Raw genomic sequence first — 12,816 nt, forward strand, 5'->3', positions numbered from 1 at the left:
GTGTGCTGTCTCCCTTTTTCTCCACACATAGTGTTGTGTGTTTCTTCCAAACAACTCAACTTTGGTTTCATCTGTCCACAGAATATTTTGCCAGTACTGCTGTGGAACATCCAGGTGCTCTTGTGCAAACTGTAAACGTGCAGCGATGTTATTTTTGGACAGCAGTGGCTTCCTCTATGGTATTCTCCCATGAAATCCATTCTTGTTTAGTGATTTACGTATCATAGATTCGCTAACAGGGATGTTAGCATATGCCAGAGACTTTTGTAAGTCTTTAGCTGACACTCTAGGATTCTTCTTCACCTCATTGAGCAGTCTACGCTGTGCTCTTGCAGTCATCTTTACAGGACGGCCACTCCTAGGGAGAGTAGCAGCAGTGCTGAACTTTCTCCATTTATAGACAATTTGTCTTACCGTGGACTGATGAACAGCAAGGCTTTTGGAGATACTTTTATAACCCTTTCCAGCTTTATGCAAGTCAACAATTCTTAATCGTAGGTCTTCTGAGAGCTCTTTTGTGCGAGGCATCATTCACATCAGGCAATGCTTCCTGTGAAAAGCAAACCCAGAACTGGTGTGTGTTTTTTAAAGGGCAGGGCAGCTGTAACCAACACCTCCAATCTGATCTCATTGATTGGACTCCAGTTGGCTGACACCTCACTCCAATTAGCTCTTGGAGATGTCATTAGTCTAGGGGTTCACATACTTTTTCCATCTGCACTGTGAATGTTTACATGGTGTGTTCAATAAAAACATGGTAACATTTAATTCTTTGTGTGCTATTAGTTTAAGCAGACTGTGATGTTCTATTGTTGTGACTTGGATGAAGATCAGATCACATTTTATGACCAAATTGTGCAGAAATCCATATCATTCCAAAAAGGGTTCACATACTTTTTCTTGCAACTGTATAGACAATATAATTGTCATCTGGGATCGTGCTCCGGACCTCATCAGTTCATTTGTCCAAAACTGCAATAATAACACATATGGGTTATCATTCACATTTGTCACTGATCCCACCACACTGGCATTCTTGGACCTAGAGTTGGGTCATGATGGCAATACTATCTGTGCCAAAAATTATGTAAAACCAACCGCCTTGCTGTTCATCAGTCCACGGTAACATCTGACCAGAGCACCTTCTTCCACATGTTTGCTAGAACCAAATTGAACTTTTTGGCCTAATAGCAAAACACTTTGTGGTGGAAAACTAACACTGCACATTACCCTGAACACACCGTGAAACATGGTGGTGGCAGCATCATGTAGTGGAGATGCTTTTCTTCAGCAGGGACAGGGAAGCTGGTCAGAGTTGATGGAAAGATAGATAGATCCAAATACGGGGCAATCTTAGAAGAAAATCTGTTAGAGTCTTCAAAAGACATGAGACTGTGGCGGAGGTTCACCTTCCAGCAGGACAACGACCCTAAACATACAGGCAGAGCTACAATGGAATGGTTTAGGTCAAAGCATATTCATGTGTTAGAATGGCCCAGTTAAAGTTCAGACCTAAATCCAATCCAATCCCCCTACAGTTAGAAACACATATGAGGTCACACTTAACCCCTACAGCGCCCTAGTGGTTAAAGCGGAGTTCCGGCCACAATTTCACTTTTTAAATATAAATACCCCTGTAATACACAAGCTTAATGTATTCTAGTAAAGTTAGTCTATAAACTAAGGTCCGTTTTGTTAGGTTGTTACAGCATTTAGACACTTTATAAAATAGAAATTGACTGGGGCCATCTTAAGTGTGGGCATCATGAAGCCAGACTGTATGACTTCCTGGATTTCAGCCTTGCAGATCTAGCACATGCTCAGTGATGCACAAGCAGTGTCAGATTAGGTTTCAGCACCTGTGCTGTCCAAGTCACATGATTCTTTGAGACTGGGGAGTGCACAGACTCCTGGAAAGTTACACCCACTAAATTCCCAGGAGTCTGTGCGGTGTAGGTTAGGAAGCATTAAGCACCTAGGTGCAGGAAGTGGGAAGATTAACTATTCTGCCTAGCAACAACACTTTGAAGGCATCTAAAAAAAAAAAAAAAAATTCGTAAAGGACTAATGATTTTTTTTTAAAACTACTGATGTAATGTTATATTTATGGGTGGAACTCCACTTTAACTGCTAAAATGCAATTGTATTTTTCACAGTAATCAATGCATTTTTATAGAATTTGTTGCTGTGAAAATGACAATGGTCCCAAAAATGTGTCAAAATTGTCCGATGTGTCTGCCATAATGTCGCAGTCATGAAAAAAATCGCTGATCGCCATCATTAGTAGTAAAAAAAAAATATTAATAAAAATGCCATAAAACTATATCCCTATTGTGTAAACGCTATAAATTTTGCACAAACCAATCGTTAAACGCTTATTGCGATTTTTTTTTACCAAAAATAGGTAGAATACATATCGACCTAAACTGAGGGAAAAAAATTATATCTTGTAACGGTCAGGGGTCAACGCCGTTTACGATATTCCATTCCACCAACCCACGACATGCTTATCCGACATTCCAACAATCCAGCAGACACGATCCATTACAATTCCCCAGACAAACGAGACACGCAGCTCTGTTTCTGGTTCCAAAATGAATGAATGCTTTAATGGTAAACTCTCAGCTTTTTATACAGTTAGAAAGCATGCTGCAGTAATCACAGGGACTCCACCCAAAACATCACACAATGGGTGCTTAACGAGTCCCCCTCAATCCACATCCCAGACAGACATTCTGGCACTGAATCTACATGAATCAATTACTATAGCTGACATGGCAGACATGACTTTTAGAGTGTGTTAACTCACAACACATATTAGCATCAATAGAACTTTCACACAATACAGGGCTAGTTAGCATAGCACAATGAAATATCTTAGGAGCCAGACTCAATTAACACCTCAACAGTCTATATGTCCCCACATGAATGAGTCACTCTGCTATTGACCTGTTGTGGACAGAATTAACCACCAAGATCTCCTGCAATACATGAATTATCATTAATGTCCCATCTCTTGTAATTCATGATATCATTTCTCAGTCATCCTATGCCCCTATCAGACATAGGATGACCCTAGACCCAAGAGTCATTAGTGAAGCTGGCACAGGAATTTCCCTGCATCCTTCAAAAGTCTCTGGGTATCATGGGCCATTCCGTTACATATCTTTTTTGAGGGATATTTATTATTGCAAAAAGTAAAAAATATTGCATTTTTTTCAAAATTGTCGCTCTATTTTTGTTTATAGCGCAAAAAATAAAAACGCAGAGGTGATCAAATACCACCAAAAGAAAGCTCTATTTGTGGGAAAAAAAGGACGCCAATTTTGTTTGGGAGCCACGTCGCACGACCGCGCAATTGTCAGTTAAAGCGACGCAGTGCCGAATCGCAAAAAGGGGCAAGGTCCTTAACCTGCATATTGGTCCGGGTCTTAAGTGGTAAAGACACTGGCCTGGATTCAAGAAGCAATTGTGCCTGTGTAACCATAGGTTACACAGCGCAATTGCTTACTTTCCCCGGCGTAACGAATGCTCCTGATTCAGGAACCTCGTTACGCCGACTGCAGCCTAAGAAATGCGCGGCATAAGGCTCCTATGCCCGCATATCTTAGGCTGCATTCTTGCGATGGCCGCTAGGTGGCGTTCCCGTTGTGCTCAGCGTATAGTATGCAAATTGCATACTAACGCCGATTCACAACGTTGCCCGAGCCCTGCGTACGCAATTTACGTCGTTTCCGTACGGCGGTTTTTGCGTAAGGCTGCCCCTGCTATTAGCAGGGGCAGCCAATGTTACGTATACCCCTTCGTTCCCGCGTCGCAAAATTAGAATTTTACGTAGTTTGCGTAAGTGAATCGTGAATGGCGCTGGACGCCATTCACGTTCACTTTGAAGCAAATGACGTCCTTGCAACGTCATTTGCCGCAATGCACGTTGGGAAAGTTTCCCGACGGAGCATGCGCTCTACAATCGGCGCGGGAACGCGCCTAATTTAAATGATTCCCGCCCCCTACGGGATCATTTAAAGTTGCGGGGGCGCAGGGCAAAAACGTTGCCCTGCGCCTCTGTAAATAATGCGCAATTCTACCTGAATCCAGCCCACTGTCGTTTCAAGCAAAGAGCAAAAGGCAGCCTGCCAACACAGGTAAGATTTGTATTAATGTTAAATGACATAAGATTTTTTGGAGTTTCCAATGGCATATTTTGGCACACATTAGCTGCTTTGCATTCTTTTCAAACTCTTTACAAAGTTATGAATACTTCCTGAAACCATTGTCACTAATATAGGAGACCTAAAGGTAATTTGAGAAGCTGTCATAGCTGCATGCACAGCTACCTGAACACTTCCTGAAACCTGCATTCAGCTCTAGACTTAGAACACACCAAGCAGCAAAAGCGTGAGTATTAATGTAATGTGTTTATTTATAGGACACTGTTGTCTATGGCCAGCAATTAGCAACGTTTTTATACTTCTTCCAATGCACATGGGCACTTAAAATTGATGAATTCTACCAGTGTTGCCAACCGTCCGTATTTTTACTGACAGTTCGTAAAAATGGGCACTTTTTCCCCCTGTTCGTAAATGTCCGTGGTTGCGGAAATGTGCCAGTAAAAATAGACAAAGGTCGGTTTGACTTGGAACTTTACATGGAGATTGGAGTCAGGGGGTGATGGTGGCTGCGGTGGTTCCGCAGAGGGGGATGGAGGCAGGGGGCATTGGAGGCAAGGGGTGATGGTGGCACCGCAGAGGGGGATGGAGGCAGGGGGTGATTGGAGGCAGGGGGTGATGGTGGCACCGCAGAGGGAGATGGAGGCAGGGGGCATTGGAGGCAGGGGGTGATGGTGGCACCGCAGAGGGGGATGGAGGCAGGGGGTGATGGTGGCACTGCAGAGGGGGATGGAGGCAGGGGGTGATTGGAGGCAGGGGGTGATGGTGGCACAGCAGAGGGGGATGGAGGCAGGGGGTGATTGGAGGCAGGGGAGATTGAAGGCAGGGGGTGTTAGTGGCACCGCAGAGGGGTATGGTGGCATCGCAGAGGGTGGGGATGGAGGCAGGGGGAGATTGGAGGCAGAGGGAGATTGTGGCACCGCAGAGGGGGGTGAAGGCAGGGGGTGATGGTGGCACCGCAGAGGGGGATGGAGGCAGGGGGTGATTGGAGGCAGGGGGTGATGGTGGCACCGCAGAGGGGGATGGAGGCAGGGGGTGATTGGAGGCAGGGGGTGATTGTGGCACCGCAGAGGGGGATGGAGGCAGGGGGTGATTGGAGGCAGGGGAGATTGAAGGCAGGGGGTGTTAGTGGCACCGCAGAGGGGTATGGTGGCATCGCAGAGGGTGGGGATGGAGGCAGGGGGAGATTGGAGGCAGAGGGAGATAATGGCACCGCAGAGGGGGGTGAAGGCTGGGGGTGTTGGTGGCAGAAGGGGATGGAGGCAGGGGGTGATGTGACTAAATAATTTGCCCTTATTATATCGAAAATAACAAAAATATGTTTTTTTACCTTAATATCTACCTTAAATCACATTGCTATTTGCCTAGCGTACTTGTTTGTAGCCCAAATACTGAAATTTGCACCTAAAAATGTAATTTAGTAACTTTTGCGAAATGCCAGTAAAGACGTGGCTGTGCCAGTAAATTTCGGGTGTCGTGCCTATAAATTTCAATCTGGTAGGTTGGCAACACTGAATACTACTGACCCACTCTAGTTATAGCCAAAGGCGGGCACTATTTGACTATCGCTCCTGTCCTTAATGGAAACCTGTCATAAGAAACTCAGGGAGGCTATTATTGCTGATCATTCCATCTGAAAATGCAAGTTCTCTGGCTGTCATACTTACACATTGTGTGTGTGAACCTGTAGATTGGAAATGTAGGATTCAAGCACTGTGTTATGAGTCCAATATAGAGTAATTGTCTTTAACCACTTAAGACCCGGACCATTATGCAGGTTAAGGACCTTGCCCCTTTTTGCGATTCCGCACTGACAATTGTGCGGTCGTGCGACGTGGCTCCCAAACAAAATTGGCGCCCTTTTTTTACCACAAATAGAGCTTTCTTTTGGTTGTATTAGATCACCTCTGTGGTTTTTATTTTTTGCACTTTAAACAAAAGTAGAGCGACAATTTTAAAAACAAATGCAATATTTTTTACTTTTTGCTATAATAAATATCCCCCAAAAACATATATAATAATTTTTTTCCTCAGTTTAGGCCGATACGTATTCTTCTACTTATTTTTGGTAAAGAAAAATCGCAATAAGCGTTTATTGATTGGTTTGCGTAAAAGTTATAGCGTTTACAAAATAGGGGATAGTTTTATGGCATTTTTATTAATAATAATTTTTTTACTACTAATGGCGGCGATCAGCGTTTTTTTTTTGTGACTTTGACATTATGGCGGACACATCGGACAATTTTGACACATTTTTGGGACCATTGTCATTTTCACAGCGAAAAGTGCTATAAAAATGCATTGATTACTGTGAAAATGACAATGGCAGTGAAGGAGTTAACCACTAGGGGGCGCTAAGGGGTTAAGTGTGCCCTAAGGCAGTGATTCTTACTGTAGGTGGGCGTGGCTGTAGGTGTGATGTCACGGCCGTGTGTATGTTTTTCATCGAGAAAACTGTCGAGGAAATCAATGAGAAAAAAAGAGAACAAGTTCTCTTTTTCCTCGTCGGGAGTCTCAATTTCCTCGTCGGGCTGGTTTTCGGCGAGAAACACGTTCGTGTGTATGCTTAGAAACCCGCACATTCTCAGAAGGGTGGCGCCAGTGGAATCAAACTTCCCCTTTATAGTGCCGTCGTACGTGTTTTACGCCACCGCGTTTGAGAACGACGAGATTTTGTCTTGACAGTGTGTACGCAAAGAAAGCTTGTCAAGTTTCTCGACAAGCCTAACAAGGAACTCGTCGAGGAAAACGATGTTTCATTTACGACGAGTTCCTCGGTCGTGTGTACGAGACCTTACTGGCTGTACAGTAGGGATAAATGGCACATAAACGAGAAGGGTGCAACTCGGTTGGGAGAAGAAATAGTTAAAAGTTTGGAGGGGTTTTTTAACCACTTCAGCCCTGGACCATTTTGCTGGTCAATGACCGGGCTACTTTTTGCAATTCGGCACTGCGTTGCTTTAACTGACAATTGTACGACATAGCTCCTAAACAAAATTGGCGTCCTTTTTTTCCCACAAATAGAGCTTTCTTTTGGTAGTATTTGATCACCTCTGCGGATTTTATTTTTTTGCGCTATAAACAAAAATCGAGCAAAAAAAAAAAATGGATATTTTTTACTTTTTGCTGTAATAAATACCCCCCTCCTCAGTTTAGGCCGATACGTATTCTTCTACATATTTTTCGTTAAAAAAAATCGCAATAAGCATTTATTGATTGGTTTGCGCAAAAATTATTGGGCCAGATTCGGAGATTCAGAGACAACTTACGCCAACGTATCTGTTGATACGCCGCATAAGTTCTAGGATGCGCCGTCGTATCTATGAGCGTATTCTTGAAACCAGATACGCCTGAATTCTGGCTCCATCAGACCGACGTAAGTCTCCTACGCCGTCGTATATTGGGTGCATATTTAAGCTGGCCGCTAGGGGCGCTTCCATTGATTTACGCGTTGAATATGTAAATGACCTAGATACGCCGATTCACAAACGTACTTGCCCCCGTCGTAGTAAGCTACGCCGTTTGCGCAAGGCGTACGTCCGGCGTATAGTTATCCCTCATAAAGCAGGGGTAAGTCATGTTAGAGTATGGACGTCGGAACAGCCGTCGGATTTTACGTCGTTTGCGTAAGTCGTACGTGAATGGGGCTGGGCGTAGGTTACGTTCACGTCGAAAGCATTAAGCCGACGTACCTTAGGGAGCATATGCGACATGATTCTGAGCATGCGCCGTTCGTTCGGGAATTAATTTACATGGGGTCACGGCTAATTTTAATACAACACGCCCACTACCTTCCTAATTTGAATTAGGCGGGCTTACGCCGGCCCATTTACGCTACGCCGACGTAACTTAGTGAGCAAGTGCTTTGTGAATACTGCTCTTGCCTCTCAGAGTTACGTCAGGGTAGCGCATATGAGATGCGCTACGCCTGCACAAAAATACGCTGATGTCTCTGAATCTGGCCCATAGCGTCTACAAAATAGGGCATAGTTTTATGGCATTTTTATTAATATTTTTTTTTTTTTACTAGTATTGGCGGCGATCAGCGATTTTTATCGGTACTGACGGACATTATGGTGGCATTTTTATAGCGATCAGTGCTATAAAAATGCATTGATTACTGTAAAAATGACACTGGCAGGGAAGGGGTTAACACTAGGGGGCGAGGAAGGGGTTAATTATGTTCCCTGGGTGTGTTCTAACTGAAGGGGGGGTGGGACTGACTAGGGGAAATGACAGATTGCTGTTCATACATTGTATGAACAGACGATCAGTCATTTCTCCCCCTGACAGGACCAGGACCATTAGGGGCGTGCACGCGCCCCTAATGGCTGGAATGCGAAATTACGTATAGCTATGTGATCTCGCGCAGCCGAGCCGACGGCGACAACGGCGGCTGGTCGGCTAGTGGTTAAACCTGAGAGGAGGAATCGGAAAGGAATATACCATGCCCAATGCTAACTGTAATGCAAGAGTAAGCAGCAATAAATGACTAAACACAAGTAAAAAAGTAAAGGGTATATACACAAATGCTAGTCTGGCTAACAAGATGGAACGGCTAGAACAACTGCTATTTGAGAAGGATTCTGACATCATGGGAGTATCAGAAACCTGGTTAGACAACTCACATGACTGGGCTGTAAATATCCAACAGTACACACTATTTCGGAAGGACCGGTTAGGTAGGAAAGAGGAGGGACATTCCTGTACGTCAAGAACAATCTGAAGTGTGAGAGATGTCATCATTATTTAGACTTGTGACCAGGCCCGGACTGGGACAAATAATAGGCCCGGGCATTTTAGATTGATCAGCCCATACAGTCATGGACTGACAACTCATGGGGCCCTGGGGCAATAGGAGATCATGGGGCTCCTGTGTCCCCGCCCACACTCAAGCCACAGCTACACAATCTCCAACTACATATTGCAGCTAAGCTGCATAGAGCGGACATTTAAATATTAACTGCAGCATAGCCTAAATGTAATTTACCAGCCCCTATCTTTACTAAAAGAACACAGTGAGTGATCGGTACGGAGGGGTGTGGAGTGTATGGAGTAGGGTGCCCACGTGTCCCGGATTGCCCGGGACTGTCCCGCAATTGACATGTCTGTCCCTGGTCCCGGGCACCTTCATTCCGGGACAATACAATGTCCCAGAATGAAATAGAGGACACAGCCACCCCCCTACTAACTAATAGCTACATTTCTGGAACTGGTTGCTAGGGCCGGCGCTGCCTGGCGTCTTGCAACCAGTGACAATTTACTCTCAGACAGTGAGGCCGGGAGCGAGGCCTGCGCCTAGTGCAGCAATGCTGTCCCCACCCACCTCGGCACCTCCTCCTTCTCTGGCACCCAGCGGCAAAAAGGCAGGGACTGGTGTGATCTTCACTCTCCAGATAGTGACGCCGCTCCTTTCCACGTGGCTCGTGCAGAGGGAGTGACAGCAGCACTGCATCTGGTGGCAGGCTATGGGTGGCAAGTGGCACATTCACCTGACAAATAACCCGCCGCCAAATTCCCCATCAACACCGAGACTACATTTCCCCCGTCCCCCCTCATCTTTTTTTGGGGAAGATGAGAGAGGTGGGTGTCCCCGAATGGCAGTTTGGAAATGTGGTCACCCTAGTATGGAGGTGGGAGGTATGTATATGAGAGGGGTACGGAGTGTATGGCGGTGGGTGGTATGTACATGAGAGGAGTGCAGAGTGTATGTTGGGGGGTAGTATGTACATGAGAGGAGTGCAGAGTGTATGTTGGGGGGTAGTATGTACATGAGAGGGGTACGGAGTGTATGTTGGGGGGTAGTATGTACATGAGAGGAGTGCGGAGTGTATGTTGGGGGGTAGTATGTACATGAGAGGGGTGCGGAGTGTATGTTGGGGGGTAGTATGTACATGAGAGGGGTACAGAGTGTATGTTGGGGGGTAGTATGTACATGAGAGGGGTACGGAGTGTATGTTGGGGGGTAGTATGTACATGAGAGGAGTGCGGAGTGTATGTTGGGGGGTAGTATGTATATGAGAGGGGTGTGGAGTGTATGTTGGGGGGTAGTATGTACATGAGAGGGGTGCGGAGTGTATGTGGGGGGGTAGTATGTACATGAGAGGAGTGCGGAGTGTATGGAGGTGGGAGGTATGTATATGAGAGGAGTGCGGAGTGTATGTTGGGGGGTAGTATGTACATGAGAGGAGTGCGGAGTGTATGTTGGGGGGTAGTATGTACATGAGAGGGGTGCGGAGTGTATGTTGGGGGGTAGTATGTACATAAGAGGAGTGCGGAGTGTATGTTGGGGGGTAGTATGTACATGAGAGGGGTGCGGAGTGTATGTTGGGGGGTAGTATGTACATGAGAGGGGTGCGGAGTGTATGTTGGGGGGTAGTATGTACATGAGAGGGGTGCGGAGTGTATGTTGGGGGGTAGTATGTACATGAGAGGAGTGCGGAGTGTATGTTGGGGGGTAGTATGTACATGAGAGGGGTGCGGAGTGTATGTTGGGGGGTAGTATGTACATGAGAGGGGTGCGGAGTGTATGTTGGGGGGTAGTATGTACATGAGAGGAGTGCGGAGTGTATGTTGGGGGGTAGTATGTACATGAGAGGGGTGCGGAGTGTATGTTGGGGGGTAGTATGTACATGAGAGGGGTGCGGAGTGTATGTTGGGGGGTAGTATGTACATGAGAGGGGTGCGGAGTGTATGTTGGGGGTAGTATGTACATGAGAGGGGTGCGGAGTGTATGTTGGGGGGTAGTATGTACATGAGAGGGTTGTGGGGTGTATGGGGTGGGTAGTATCAAATACACCACTGGCCACTGATGCATTGGTGGTCAGTGGCGATTAATTAACCCCTTTGTGCTGCATTAGTGACACCAGTGTCAGTGTTTATTAACCCTTTCATGCTGCACCATATAGGGGTTAATAAACACTGACACTGGTGTCACTAATGCAGAACAAAGGGGTTAATTAACTGCCACTGGTCACCAATGCATCAGTGACCAGTGGCAGTACATTAACCCCCTCCATGCTGCATATTATAATATACCATTGTAAATTAAACCCCCCCCCCCAAAGAGTTAATCACTTTAGGCAAATAACACAGCAAAGCCACTGTGACAACAGTGCCTTAGGTAAGGTTTTTAACCTCTTCTAACTTACTTGCACTGTTGCACAGGCACGGCGCTTCACTGGCTCTTTACAGGTCTTTGCAGCAGCCTCTCCTCGGCTCATCCCGCCTCCCAGCCTGTGAATGACATCACGCCGGCCGGGACTAGGAAGCTCCTGTCGGGCAGAGATCGCTACGCCTGACAGGGAAGACAGACAGCAAGTAACACTTCAGTCCAGGAAGTGTCCCCCTCTCTCTCCTCACAGCCCGTTCTCGCCATCCATCCCACGGCTGGAGCCTCTCTTAGTTCCCTCTGCATGCCTCGGCCCACAGGTACTCAGCCAAAGAGCCTGAATAATCAGTCCACCCCTGGGGGGCGGGCCTGTCACCGAGCACCCACGGCCGGCCGGCGCTGCTTGCGCGGCATTGCCTCGTCCCCCCAGGAGTTGGAAGAAGATGCTAGAAGGCCGGGAGAGGAGTGGAGGAGGCATGAGAGATCGAATTTAGAACAATCGGCCTGACAGCCAGGCGGCCTACCGGGCAAATGCCCGGTATGCCCTATGGCCAATCCGGGCCTGCTTGTGACGGTGCGGAATTATTATGTCTGGAGCGTCACGTGATTGGAAAATGTGTTAAATTACTGATGGATGTTTGATATAAACTCCTTAACATAAGGGAAAAGTGATTGCTCTCAGAGATTGAAATGTCCGGAAGTTGTTATAGGATACTTCACATATCCTGATATTGATTGGACAAACAGAACTTCACACTAATGCCTGGTACACACGATGAGATTATCGGAAGAATAATCATCTGTTTTTTGTTGCATGCTAATCTCAGATCGAATCTGATGAGTTTACTAAAGTCACAAAAATTTGCGTACGACAGAATAAAGATTCCGAAATGATGTCAAGTGTTGTATATGTTGATATAAAAAGAACCTTGAATTTCAAAAAGGTTAACTTTAAAGCTTAAAGGGTCACTAAAGGAAAAAAATGTTTTAGCTGAAATGACTGTTTACAGGGTATAGAGACATAATAGTTAACCGATTCATTTTAAAAATGATTAAAAATAGATAAAAACCAATCATATAATGTGCCTGCAGTTTAGTTTTGTTTTTGCTGTTGTTTCCTGGTTCTCTGATGTACAGAGACAAAGAGCCAATAGATGGCAGTGAAGGTTTTGCAAAACGAAACTGGATTGGTGCTGAGGGGTTTTAGACACACCTCCTTGATTAATCACCACAGTGAGAAATCTCCCAGTACTGTGGTGATCAGGAAACAGACAACCAGGAAGTGTCCAGAACAGAGAGGAATTACAGCAACATCAAAGCAAAAACGAACAAGGAGGACATGAAACCAGGACTGCAGTAAGGTAAAAAAAAAAATTCCTTTAGTGACCCTTTAACTTCAAGCCAATTTTCAGCTTTGAGCGCTGTCACTTTTTAAATGACAATTGCGCAGTCATGCTACACTGTACCCAAACGAAATTTGTATAATTTTGTTCTCACAAATAGAGCTTTTTTTTGGTGATATTTGATCAACGCTGCGTT

General features: G+C 45.7%; 1 protein-coding gene across 2 annotated transcripts in view; it reads left to right on the forward strand.

Moving 5' to 3' along the window:
• The first annotated feature begins 3,425 nt into the window (after positions 1-3,425).
• The window catches only part of LOC120909331 (membrane-spanning 4-domains subfamily A member 4A-like), a 60,889-nt gene continuing 51,498 nt past the window's right edge, over positions 3,426-12,816 (forward strand). Inside the window, exons 1-2 of one of the 2 annotated variants that reach the window (XM_040321084.1) lie at positions 3,426-3,445; positions 4,098-4,142. The gene's annotated coding sequence lies outside the window, so the exon portion shown is untranslated. Of the gene's footprint in view, positions 3,446-4,097; positions 4,143-4,286; positions 4,396-12,816 lie in introns of those variants that run through there. The other variant, XM_040321083.1, reaches the window with a different exon arrangement.

The sequence above is a fragment of the Rana temporaria genome, chromosome 8 (genome assembly GCF_905171775.1).
Source record: "Rana temporaria chromosome 8, aRanTem1.1, whole genome shotgun sequence".
NCBI classification, from domain to species: Eukaryota; Metazoa; Chordata; class Amphibia; order Anura; family Ranidae; genus Rana; species Rana temporaria.